General features: G+C 38.1%; 1 protein-coding gene across 1 annotated transcript in view; it reads right to left on the bottom strand.

The window, feature by feature from the left end:
- The window catches only part of Kcnh8 (potassium voltage-gated channel subfamily H member 8), a 394,585-nt gene that overhangs the window by 36,371 nt on the left and 345,096 nt on the right, over nucleotides 1-13,118 (bottom strand). The window lies entirely within an intron of this gene.

The raw sequence follows: 13,118 nt of genomic DNA, 5'->3' as shown, positions 1-13,118 counted from the left end.
TTTTTTCTCCCCAAGATGATCAGGGAATCTACCTGATATTATTTATACCAATGCCAGCATCATTATTGCTGTGCAAATATATGTTTCATCAATGTTTAATCTTATCAGCGCAGTCAACCCATTCCACATCTGCTTAGTTGCCTGAACATGCATTAAGCAGAAGCCTTGTAGACATAAGTTTTGTAATAATTCCCTAAACAGTGACAAATGAGACAGCTGAATAATTAAAAACGTGAAAAAAGAACAAGCAAAATGATGGTGCTCTTGCTACCTTGGTAGACACAAAAATATGTTTTCCAAAGAGTTTTGGTTGCTGCTTGGAGCTTAGTTGTAGAGAAGGAACAATGGGTTTCAGATAACCTGACAACTCGGGGTCGGGGGTGGGGGTATAGAAGAGGGTGCATTGACAGTTATCTGATTTGGATATGCTCCCTGCTCTCTGCCTTACTACTAGTCTGTCAAGTTGCTGAGTCTCCATTGTTTTAGTATAGCAGTATTCCACAATCATCCACATGCAGGTGAATCACTGAGGGATCTCCTTAAACCCCAGGTTATGATGCAGGAAGTCTGGGATGGGACTTGAGGTTGTCTATTTCCAGTGAGCTCCCAGGTAATATTGGTACTGCTGACAAGCTCTCACAAGGAATACATAGTTATTATCACCCTATTTCCCATTAATTAGTTAGGCATTTATTGTGTGATAAGTAAATGATATCAAGTATAATGCCTGGTAAATGCTTTTCAGTAATTCTCATTGTGGTGAGAAAGGTTTGGTAAGCTCTTTTTCTTTTTCTTTTTGGAGGAAATAAAAGCCTAGACAGAGTTAAGTGACTTGCTGAAGATTGCAAGGGAGTAACTGATTAGGAGTAGGAAAATAGTTGGCTGTTATCAGGGTTAAAGGTAACTGCAGATTTAAAAATGACTGGTAAGACAGTCAAAGCAAATTAAATCTATGTCATACATACATCCATGCACATGTGCACATACAAGAACATACACGGACTCAGTAAAAATATATACAGTATCCACATGTATTTATATGATTGGTAATTTTCCAGCTCTGAGTTCTCTGAATACTTTTATTTATATATAATATGCATAATATGACTCACTCATGTTTAAAATTTGTATCTTTATTCTAATAGATAATTTTTAAGGCTGATCAAAATTCAACAAAATGTAAGGAATGTTCGTTTAATAGAATCACAGTATTTTAAAGTTAGCTGTGACCCAAGAATATGTATTACAGTGTTCTACACCTTGCTGATGAGAAAATGTTTTAAGGAGCTTTCTTAAAAAAACAAAACCATATTCCAACTTGCTAACTCTAGTGAGTGAGTCCGGTCTTATTATCTGGTAGAGTATGGGGTCTAGTGATCCAGAGGGTTTTTTTTTAATTTAAAAAATTTTGCCAGTCCTGGGGCTTGAACTCTGGGCCTGAGTGCTATCTTTTCCTTTAACTTCTTTTGCACAAGACTAGTGCTCTACACTTGAGCCACAGCTGCACTTCTGCCTTTTTTTGGGTAGAAAATTGGAGATAAATGTCTCATGGGTTTTTTTTGCCTGGGCTGACTTCAAACTGTGATCCTCAGATCCCATCTCCTGAGTAGCTAGGATTGCAGGTATGAGCCACCAGCACCTGAAGATCCAGAGCCTTAAAAAAAAAACTTTCGTACACCAGTTGGTCCAGAGTTTTTAAAGGTCTCCAGGTCCAGGATTGAAGTAAAAGTTTATCCAATTCCCTAACTTCAGAGAGAAGGAAACAGTAGCTGAAGGAGATGAGTCACCCTTCCTACATCATCCATAAAGTTTAAATAGTAGAAGCTCCAGAAGAAGCTTTGTGTCCTGACTCCTCCCAGGATTCTTCACACTGAACTAAATGTTTCTTGGACACTGCTATTTAGACAGAAAGACTAAATGCCTTGTCCACTATGAAACTCAAGCCTGGAATAAGATTTGATGATTTCCAATCCAATAGACCCCAACTATTACACAATTAGGTTGCTTGAGCACTGCTTTAAATGTTTCTGGGGTTATACACCTTCTGGAAACCTGAAAATGCATAGGCTTTCTCTTCTCAGAGAAACACATAGGTACAATCTTTGGATGGAAAACGCTGATTGAATCCTCTTGTTTCAGAAAGACTGGAAAGTTTTGGGAAGACATTCTTAGCCAATTGGAGTCCCTCTTACAGGAGATTTTTTAAAAATTTAATTTTATTTGATTGCAAGGTGATGTACAGAGGAGTTAAGAGTTACATAAGTAAGGTACTGAGTACATTTCTTGTTGAACATTGTTACTCCCTCCCTTGTTTTCTTCCACTTTCCCTCCCCCAGGAGATTTTTTAAAGTATCTTTTAGACAACAGGAAGACCATCTAGATATCACTAATGGAGGTTATTTTTATTAGTAGTCATATTTTTAATTTTTAACAAACTAGATCTAGATCTATAGAGGTTGAAAAACAGAAAGAAGATTAGGCATTAGGAATGGAAGTTGTTGCAGTAGCAACAGCCCACTTGGACCTGTGACTTGAGCCCTTCAATCTGTCAGGACAGAAGAAGCCAAGAGTACATCATGAAAACACACCTTTGTTCAAGATTGTCTGACAGTACTGAGACCCTTGTTTACTCTATAGACTAGAAAAGAAACACATTCTCAGCTGCAGGAAGTTGGAAAGTTTGCACATAAGTTTTTAAAAAAATTTCCTTCCCCACCTTCAATCTTAACCAACTAAATTGCTGTTACTTTGTGGATCAAGTGGGAAGGTTCTTTTTTTTTTCTTTCTTGCTATTGTTTCTTTTTTTTTTTAATTTAATTTTATTTTATTTGAGAACATACTGTACAGAGGGGTTACAATTACATGGGCAGGATAATGCATACATTTCTTACCAAGCATTGCAGCCTCCTCCTTTGTTTACCCTTCACCTCCCTTCCCACCCTCCCCCCTCCCCCCCACCCAATCATACCCCCCTCCCCCCCCACACCGACATTGTAAAGCTGGTTTTGACATGACATTTTGTACTTCTCATGGTTGCAACAGGTCCACCTGAATCCTTAAACGACTTGTTTGTCCCCATCTCCTCCACATGTTATACTGACATCAAATATAGTGAAAGCGGGGGTCACACTGTGGGGGAGGGACATACAAAGCAACAAAGAAATAATCTTATAAATGCGTTAGAAACAGATGCATGAAAGAAACAAAAACATTAAAATACATATTTGAGGGCTCGTTTTCCTAACATCACATTCTCTGACTTTTTCCGCTTGACTCATACATATACTAGATATTGCAAATAAGGGAAACCATGGGACCTATGTTTCTTTGGGCCTGGCTTACTTCACTTAATATAATTTTTTCCAAGCCTTTCCATTTCCTAACAAATAGGGAAATGTCATTCTTTCTGATGGAGGCATAGAATTCCATTGTGTATATATACCACATTTTTCAAGTGGGAAGGTTCTTAAATCTACACGGAGAATCAGACAGAGGAGCAAACATTTTCTAATTACTCATGCTATGTGCAACAAAAATTCAAAACAAATTCCTAAGGTTTTTCTTTCACACTGTAGAGCGAAGTCATCAATATCCTATTTCTGACTTTTATTTCCAAATGGAAATTGAACATGATAGGCACATGAATAGTAATTTAGGTGTGAAAAGTGGGATTATGTTTTCTAATGTTGTCCTTATTTTATTAAATTTTATTTCTCAAAGAACATTCATAGGGTCATATCTGATTTTCTATTTAGCTCATACTTTCCTTAAATTCCCCCAATAGCAAGTTTTCTTGTTCTTGGCATTTTTACCAACCAGTTCTTTTTAGTTGGGAAGGGAATTCTTTGTGTTCTATTAATTTCTTCCTTTATGTAATACCTCTGGATTCTGGCAGTGGGTGGTATGGCAGCGAAGTTTGGACCTTGATCTTTCATAGGATGTCAATTCTTCATCTTTAGAGTTTAAGCATTTTTTAAATTAGTGGTGAGGTATTATTAGTAACCTTTCTTAACTTACAAGTTCCTTTATTGACTCTGAGCCAACAAAAATTGGAAAACAGCAAAGCAAGAAAAAAGCAAATCTTATTGGAATCGATAGCATGGACCTACAAATTCTAAACTACAACTTGGCTAATGGCCAATGAAGGCAGAATGCTATTTTAATTTTTTTCCATCCATAAGTCAGAATTATAAATTGTTTTCTGTCTTTTCAATTCTAGAATTCCATACAATATTCTGGCAGGAATGTTATCTACAGATGAATGATCAATTGAGAAATGTTATGTGCATTACAAGGCACTTCTTTCTGATGGATTCAGGAAATATACTTCATTCATAATGAGACATTGATTAGTCACACAGCAGATTGAAGGAGCATGGGTTCTTATTAACAAAAAAAGGACTTGTTCCACATTTTATCTTGTTCCCTGGATATGTGTAATCAGTGCTGGAGGCTATTTGGAATAAAATGAATATGAAATATATTCACAAGTTGTCTTATAACTCACATAGTTAAACTGTCCACTAATACTGTAAATAACTCTTACACAATGGAGTCAAGTAGCAAATAGAGAGATCTTGTTTCCATCTCTGCTCCACTTTTTCCTCCTAGAGACTGAAGCAGAGGTGTCAGTAAGTAGGAAATGACACCGATGGTAGGTGGAGGCTGGGAAGAGGAAATGAAACTTTCAGGAGAAAAGATAGGCTTTGAATAAAGGAGCATTAATTCTCAAGGAAAACACTCTGTTATTTCACAACATCAAATCTGAAGAAGACCTTTTAAACCTCATGTGAGTAACTCAGTTTTTATTACAATTCCTTAGCTTGTTGCATAAGTTAGGAACAAAAGAACTGATGTTTTCAAAGTTTCCAAATTTTATTCTGAGCTTCAAGGTCAAGACAAACTCCTAAGACTTCCAGTGAGCTTCCATATAACATTTGCAGATCCAGGCAACAGGTATACTAATACCATCCAGCCTCCATCATTCTCTTTCCCTCTCCTTATTCCTTTTCCCCCCGCTGAATATTGGAGGAAAAAGAAAAGATAGAGAGAGAGAACAATATTTTAGGTTAATCTGGTTAATTTATAACATACACTGGTGAAATACTGTGGTGAAACTCCTCTGTATGATTACCATATGCAAAACTTGGGAAATAAAAGACTCACAGAAAGTAAAATAAATTATGTCGGGGCAAGAGTTGTAAAGGAAATGGAGAGGGCCAATACAGTTAGAATACATTATATGCATGTATGAAAATAAGCCTACAAAACCTGTTGAAATTGTTTTAAGAAGGGAGGAAGGCTGGGAAGGGAGGTGAAGGGTAAACAAAGGAGGAGGCTGCAATGCTTGGTAAGAAATGTATGCATTATCCTGCCCATGTAATTGTAACCCCTCTGTACAATATGTTCTCAAATAAAATAAAATAAAATTAAAAAAAAAAAAAGAAGGGAGGAAGGGTGGCAAGGGAGAAAGATGGAAGGATTTTGATCAGGGTACGTTGTGTGGATGAATGGAAATATCACCACGAAACCATTTACATACAATTAATATATACTCATCAGAAAGGGTAAAATCTACTAAGGTTTTTTTTTTTTTTGTCAGTCGTGGGGCCTGAACTCTGGGCCTGGGAGCTGTCCCTCAGCTCTTCAGCTCAAGGCTAGCGCTCTACCACTTGAGCCACAGAGCCACTTGTGGCTTTTTCTGCTTATGTGGTGCTGAGGAATGGAACCCAGGGCCTTATGCATGCAAGGCAAGCGCTCTACCACTGAGCCACCTTCCTAGCCCCCTACTAAGATTTTCTAAATCTTATAAGTACTATTACTTTTTCTGTGGAATCAGGAGTTAAGTAATAGAGTCTTGACTAGGGTTTATTGAAGGCTACAACTGGAGGGTCACATGCTGAGCCCTTAGCGTAGGGACTATCACAGAAACTCATTGCTCTATGCTACAGTGAAACATTTGTGTACTGGAAGTGGGACCCGTTCAGCAGGTAAGACACCATGCTAGATAAGAGCTGGGACTTCCTGGTCCTCTCAATTATTAGCTGTGTAATCTTATGAGGCCTATTCATTAGGACAGAGCAGATAGTACTGAGGTGACAATAATGCTTTCAATTTCAATGACTTCTTGCAGAAGAGCTTTCTCAGTCATTTGTAATTTCATGTCTGTGGAGCACTTCTCTTCCAAGAGGTATCTGGGGCCTAGAATCTCCTCTACTGTATAATTCTGTACTATGAGACCTCAGGATCTCCTGGGATCATGCAGCAGCTGGCAGCTCCTGGGACATGAAAATGGCAGCCTAGAGTGACACATCACTTGAATTTACACTACGGTTGTCAGGGTTGCAAATCAACTCAAAGGTGATTATCTCTGAACTCAAGTTTTATAAAACAGGAGGGTTTTGGATGAAAAGAAACCTCACAAGCATTCCTTGGTAGTTATTTAGATACTTGAAAAATGAAGGATGATTTTTTTGAGAGAAAATGTTATTTACTACTATTAATATACTAGTATAGGTAGAAAATTAACTGAAAATCTCTCATACAAGGATTTCAAAGACTCTGAAGCTTAAAGACAGTGTTTCTGAAGCCAATGATTTGGGAGTTCAGCAGGGTAATCTGAGTTGAAAGAAATTACATGGTTTAATCATTGTGTGAAGGTGAATCCCAGGCCCTTCTGTAAAGTCAGCTGCTGTGTAGTTGTAACTAAGTACAACAGCTGAGTTTTCAGGATAACTCCTGGGTATGTTGGTTCCAAACCAGGTCCATTAAGAAAGATGCTCAGTTTGATGTCAGAGACTTGTCCTTGCTAAGTTCTGATGGTACTTTTTAAAAGTAAAGTGAAATGCCTAATTTACTGCCTAGGAATTCCATTACTAATTATAATTCTGTTTTTTAAAAAAAAGGAAACTACAGCCCATATGCTAAAGATTGTGTCTGAGCCAGCAAAGTAAAACAAGCTACTTTCTTTATTTGAACTATAGTGCCTGGGTTAAGCTCACTGAGCCAGAGCAAATAAGAAGAGGGGCTAAGAAAGACATGATAGGGAGTTTACAGGCATCCACTACATGGCCAAAGGAATACAGTTTTGCCTTAAGGAAATCTTGAAATTGAAGCGTAAGAACTATTGGTTCATCACAGTATTAACATACTCAATTGTTTCCACATGAGAAAGGGATCTTCGTGACTAGTCAATATGAGACAAGGCTTCCAATATCTTGTTCTTTTTTTGCCAGTCCTGGGGCTTGAACTCAGGGCTTGGGCCCTGTCTCTGAGCTTCTTTTTGCTCAAGGCTAGTACTCTACCACTCTATCACAGCACCACTTCTGGCTCTTCCTGTTTATGTGGTACTGAGGAATCGAAACCAGGGCTTCATGCGTGCTAGGAAAGCACTCTACCACTAAGCCACATTCCCAGCCCAGCCAATATTTTGTGCTATTCAAAGTTAATACATCAAGCCTAATAGCAGTGGTCCATGCACTCAGGAGGCTAACCTCTGAGCATCTTGGTTCTAAGTCACCTTGGGCAGGAAAGTCTGTGATAATGGTATCTTAACCAGCAAAAAGTTGGAAGTGGAACTGTGGCTCAAGTGGTAAAGCACCAGCCTTCACTGACAAAGCTAAGGGATAGTGTCCAAGCTCTGAGTTCAAGCCCGAGTGTGCATACGTATATGCACACACACACCACACACACACACACACACACACACACACACACACACACACATCAATACATCAAACATCATGAAGAAGATACTATTTATTAATTATATTTTGACTAAAAACAAGTCTTTATTATGAGAATTCACAGTTGGATTTTAAGAACACTAATTCAGGAAGGAACATATCTGGTTTAATTTTTTTGCTCACCCAATGGAGTTTCCCAGAAAGGAAATTCCAGAAGTGAAAATTACATCATAAATAAAATATACTTGATAGTATTCTCTGAATAATATTTCCACCTAGAGTATTTTTCCTATGGGAAAAAAATCATTCTCTTTTTATTTACACAGTGGTATATATTTTCTATTTCTTTTCTCATGCAAATGTGTATGTGTCTGAGCCTTCATCATAGGATTGACATTTCCTTAACCTATTAAAATAAGCAGTAAAGATTATTTTGTTTTTGTTTTTGTTTTTGGCGGTTGTGGGGCTTGAACTTTGTGCCTGGGTGCTGTCCCTGTGCTCTTCAGCTCAAGGCCAGTGCTCTACAGAGAATTCAGGGAAAAGGTTTATGAGACCAAAGGATAAAGCAACAAGACTTTTTCCTGAAATATAACAATGCAGACAAGCTTTTAGAGGTAGCACATGGTGATCTAGTCATATAACCCCCATTTCCAAGTTTGGGGAAAATGAGAGTGATTATCTACTGAGGAGTTTACCTTCATAAAAATGTGGGCAAGGAACAGGGCCTACCCATTCTGAGCAAGTATAATGTTTCACAGTAGAGTCATGCTCGAATTTAACTAACTCAGTCATAGATTCCTAAAAAGGAATAATTTGTTTAGCTATATATACAAAATGTATTCACATAGTTATCTTCAGAATGTTTTTATGTGTTTGTGGCAGTACTGGGGCTTGAACTCAGGGCCTCACATTCTTGCTTAGTTTTTTCCCTTAAGGATGGCTCTCTACCATTTGAGCAACACCTCCACTCACTTCCTCTCTCCAATTTAATTAATTAATTAATTAATTGCCTATCCCAAGGCTTGAACTGAAGGCCTGGGTGCTGTGCTTGAACTTTTGTTCAAGGCTAGTACCCTACCACTTGAGCCACAGCTCCATTTCCAGCTTTTTTTTTTTTTTTTTTGGTGGCTAATTGGAGATAAGATTCTCACAAACTTTTCTCACCAGACTGGCTTTGAACCTTGATCCTCAGATCTCAGCTTCCTGAGTAGCAAGGATTACAGGCTTGAGTCACCAGTGCCCCGTCCTCTCTCCAATTTCAAAGCTATTTCCATAGGAGGAAAACATAGACAAGTAACACAAGATGTGTCCATGATTATTTATACAGATTTCTGCAAACCAACTGTAGTCTGCTGGACCAAACTCTGCTTGTCCAGTTGTTTCTTTGAGAGTTGTAGGAAACCTGTAACACTGAAGCATTTGGAGGAATGAATGATTCTGGCTTTCGTTCTGGGTCCAGTGCTTGAAGTGATGGATTCTCATCCATTGTTTTGTTGACAAAAGCCTAAAGTTTGTTTTCTCCATTTATGGCATGAGTGTTTGTACTATTAAGACAGAAGAGCCTTAAAGAAACATGTAAACCATATGATCTAGAATGTAAACATACTTCAAGAGCATTAGTCAGACTCGGGACTGTATATGAATACTGGCAAAATGTAGTGGCACAGATCAGCCACCATATGCTCTGTTTTGAGAGAACCTAATCTTAACAGTAGAAAATATAAGTGGGATTACCACATCACTAAAAGCTTAGCATCTTGCAGATGTTCATGTCAGAGTTTTCTTTAATCATTTTCCTCAATGACATGGAAACCAAATCCTTTAAATCCCAGTTCATTTGGCAGAAACGCATGTTTCTGTGTCCCTCCACCCTTGTTAGATGTGTCGTCACCACCTGCTGGCCTTGCAATTCATAATTTTGAGGCACTCCAGCTTTTCCTCCTAACTCAGCATCTTGTGTGCTTCATGTTTCTGACGACTTGGCTGCTGTTTCCTCCTCTCAAAGCTGCCGCTCTTTTGGTGTCCCAGAATGCTGGGTTTAAACGGTAAGCAAATAGATGCCGCAAATCTGATCAAGCTGAGGGCCTCAAGATCTGCCTGCTGAGCTCAGTCTGTGTGGCGCTGCAAGCAGACCATCTCAGCCATATGTCATCCTTCTGTTGTCTACATCCTTTTGGAGAGCTTCCTGGGAAACGCGCTATTAAAGATTTTCATCCTGGGATTTTGTAATTTGATTTTAATTTTAATCTAATTTCCACTAACTTAGCAAATTTATAACGTACCACCCACCGACTTTATGCTTCCCAGCGTTTGATCTGGGTTTGGGAATAGAGAATTAATTGTGGAAATGTCCCACAAAAGCAGCGATGACGTGTGAAACATTAGTAGAACTTGCACAGTTCCAAGGGGTGAACTATTTATTGCAATAAAACCTTCAGAATTACTATTAAAAATATCTCATATTCCACATGACTCTAGACATTCACACACAGTGAGACCAAAGGAAAATATTCTTAGAAGAACACAAAGACATGATGCTTATGTGCATCTGATCATATAAAATAATAATTAATGAAACGATCGCCAAGAAATGGAAACAAAAGGTTTTTTCTTGGATGCTATTTTTGTTTTGTTTTGTTTGACTTGTTTGTAAAAAAAAAAAAAGTCCCGCCAGGCTCCGGTGGCTCATGCCTGTAATCCTAGCTACTCAGGAGGCTGAGAACTGAGGATTGCAGCTCAAAGCCAGCCCAGGCAGGAAAGACAGTGAGACTCCTATCTCCAATAAACCACTAGAAAACCGGAAGTGGTGCTGTGACTCAAGTGGTAGAGCGCTTAGCCTTGAGCTGAAGAGCTAAGGGACAGTGCCCAGGCTCAGAGTTCAAGCCCCATGACCGACAGAAAAAAATCATAATGATGATATTTTGATAAAAGTTCCAAAGTATCTGTCGGTAAAGTATTCGAAAGAGAAATGTGAACACAAATCTCAAGGAAAAATATGGCTTCTTTCATTTATATTCTTAATTCCTCTATACCAATGTGTGTGTTCAAGAGGTTCTGAGAATGTGTCATATCTTGACAAATGTGATATATTCACAGTCCAAAGAGATTTTTGTTTAATTCAAATGATAAGACCTAAAACTTCTCACAAGAATGGACTTGAGATGGAAAGAAATCGAAGTACTATTTTGTATTATTTCTTGACTAATAACATTAGTCATTTGAAATTGTACATTTGAGATGACAATGAAGTGGAGAATTCACAATTATACTCTTGAAAATGGAGCCAGGGAGGGATGAGGAACTTTGATATATGTAGAGGATTAAAAGGCACATACCTGATGGAAAGAAATTCTCTCAGAGCTACTCCAAGACCTCATGATCTTTTAATGAATCAATGGATTGATGAATGCACAGAAAGTCAAATATTAGTGGAAAGAATAAGTCAAAGGGACAAAGTATTGTCATTTTGCCATCTTGTCCTCTTGTGACTGAGATGCTTCCTAAGATATTCAGTTACAGTGGATTTCTGATGAGCTCTGCCCAGTAATAAAATTAATGTTAAAAAGATTGAAGTAAAAGCTACTCTTGAGATTCAGTACACCCTCTGCCTGAAGCATGTCTGAAGAAGACAAGTCCCTCTTTCCCTGATTGTGACAGTGTGTCAGTGGACAAATCTATTATATTAGAATCCAGCCTGATTTCATACTGGTTGACTCTATAATCTCTTCTATAATCTCAGACATCCAATGCTCTTCCCATGAAGTATAAATGTAATCCAAACTTCTGTGAATGATGTACATATTAAAACTAAGTCAAAGCAGGTAATGTAAACAAACTACTTTGCTCATAATATAAGCTTAATAAATACTGGCATCTGTATATATGGTACAATCCAGCTGACAAAAGAAACATAAAATGGGATAAAATTCACTTTGTCTTTTGACAGGCTCTGATTTCAAACACAAGCTTGGTGTGGTTGTTGGGAGATGTTATTCAAATGAGAGAGTTCTCTCTGTGCAACAAATCTACTCCAACAAATGACTGGACTTTGAGTTCTGTGAATGAACAAATTGTTTCTCTACCTTTAAGCTACTTTGAATTGGGCATATGCCACGTATAATCAAAAGAAAAGACACTTTTACTGGATGGTACCTAAGAATCCTTCCAGTAACAAACTTCTATAGTTCTGTGGGCATGGAAATCTATCATGTATGTATGTGTGTATGTATGTGTGTATAATATATACGTATATGTGTGTGTGCATATATATACTGAGTTATGTATGAGTTAAATTAAAGTAAGTGTTCATCAAGCATATAATGCTTTGAACCAAAATGCCACTAGAAACAGGCATGCCAAAATAAATAAAACATGATTTATTCTCAAGGAATTTGCCATAGTTCAAGAAGCTTTTAATGAGGTTCCTGTATATATGTGTATATACACATACATCTGAATTCTCTACTAATAACATGGCTGAATTCTCATGATTTTTCCTGTTCAGGCATTAGTGGTTCACACATAATCCTAGCTACCCAGGAGACTGAGATCTGAGGTTTGCAATTCAAAACCTAGCCGGGCACAAAAATTCTCAAGACTCCTCATCTCCAATTAGTCAGCAAAATGCCAGAAGTACCAGCTGGGGATGAACAAACTGTGTGAGAGCAAAAGGCCCTGAGTTTAACTTTCTCTTAAAGTATAACATGTAGAAAAATAAAAACACAGAAATCAAGTATGTAGCTGATGGATTATCAAAAATTTCTTCATCTCATTTGTGTACATGTTTGGCTTATGAAGCTTCTTTTTATCTATGGAAACCTTTTTTTTTTTTTTTGGTCTGGTCGTGGGGCTTGAACACTGGGCCTGGGCTCTGTCCCTCAGTTCTTCAGCTCAAGGCGAGCTCTCTACCACTTGAGCCACAGCGCCACTTCCAGCCCTTTCTGCTTATGTGGTGCTGAGGAATGGAACCCAGGGCCTCATGCATGCAAGGCAAGCACTCTACCATGGAGCTACCTTCCCAGCCCTGAACACTTCTTTTTTAAATGAATACTTCATTAATCTTTTCTATAGCTGGTACTTGAACCTTTTAGGATTGTAGTACAGAATAAGAATTTGTATCAGTGTACCAGTGGCTCATGCCTGTAATCCCTGCTACTTAGGAAGCCCAGGCAGAAAAATAAGTCAGACTCTTATTTCTAATTAGCCACCAAAAAATAATGCCCAAATATGGAAATGGAGTTGTAGCTCAAGGAGTAGAGCACTATCATGGAGTGAAAAAGGTAAGGGGCAGTGCCTAGGCCCTGAGTTCATGCCTTAGTACCAGCATACATGTACATGCACACAAATGGTTTCTAACTTGGATTTAATGGATTATATGTATACTAGATCCCAATTGGGTTTCAGAGTCAGAAGGTTTGGGACTAAAATTCTAGC

The sequence above is a fragment of the Dipodomys spectabilis genome, unplaced genomic scaffold (assembly GCF_019054845.1).
Source record: "Dipodomys spectabilis isolate Male_0828 unplaced genomic scaffold, ASM1905484v1 ptg000054l, whole genome shotgun sequence".
Classification (NCBI taxonomy): domain Eukaryota; kingdom Metazoa; phylum Chordata; class Mammalia; order Rodentia; family Heteromyidae; genus Dipodomys; species Dipodomys spectabilis.
The sequence above is the reverse complement of the archived record's forward strand: the minus strand, read 5'-3'. Positions and strand labels throughout refer to the sequence as shown.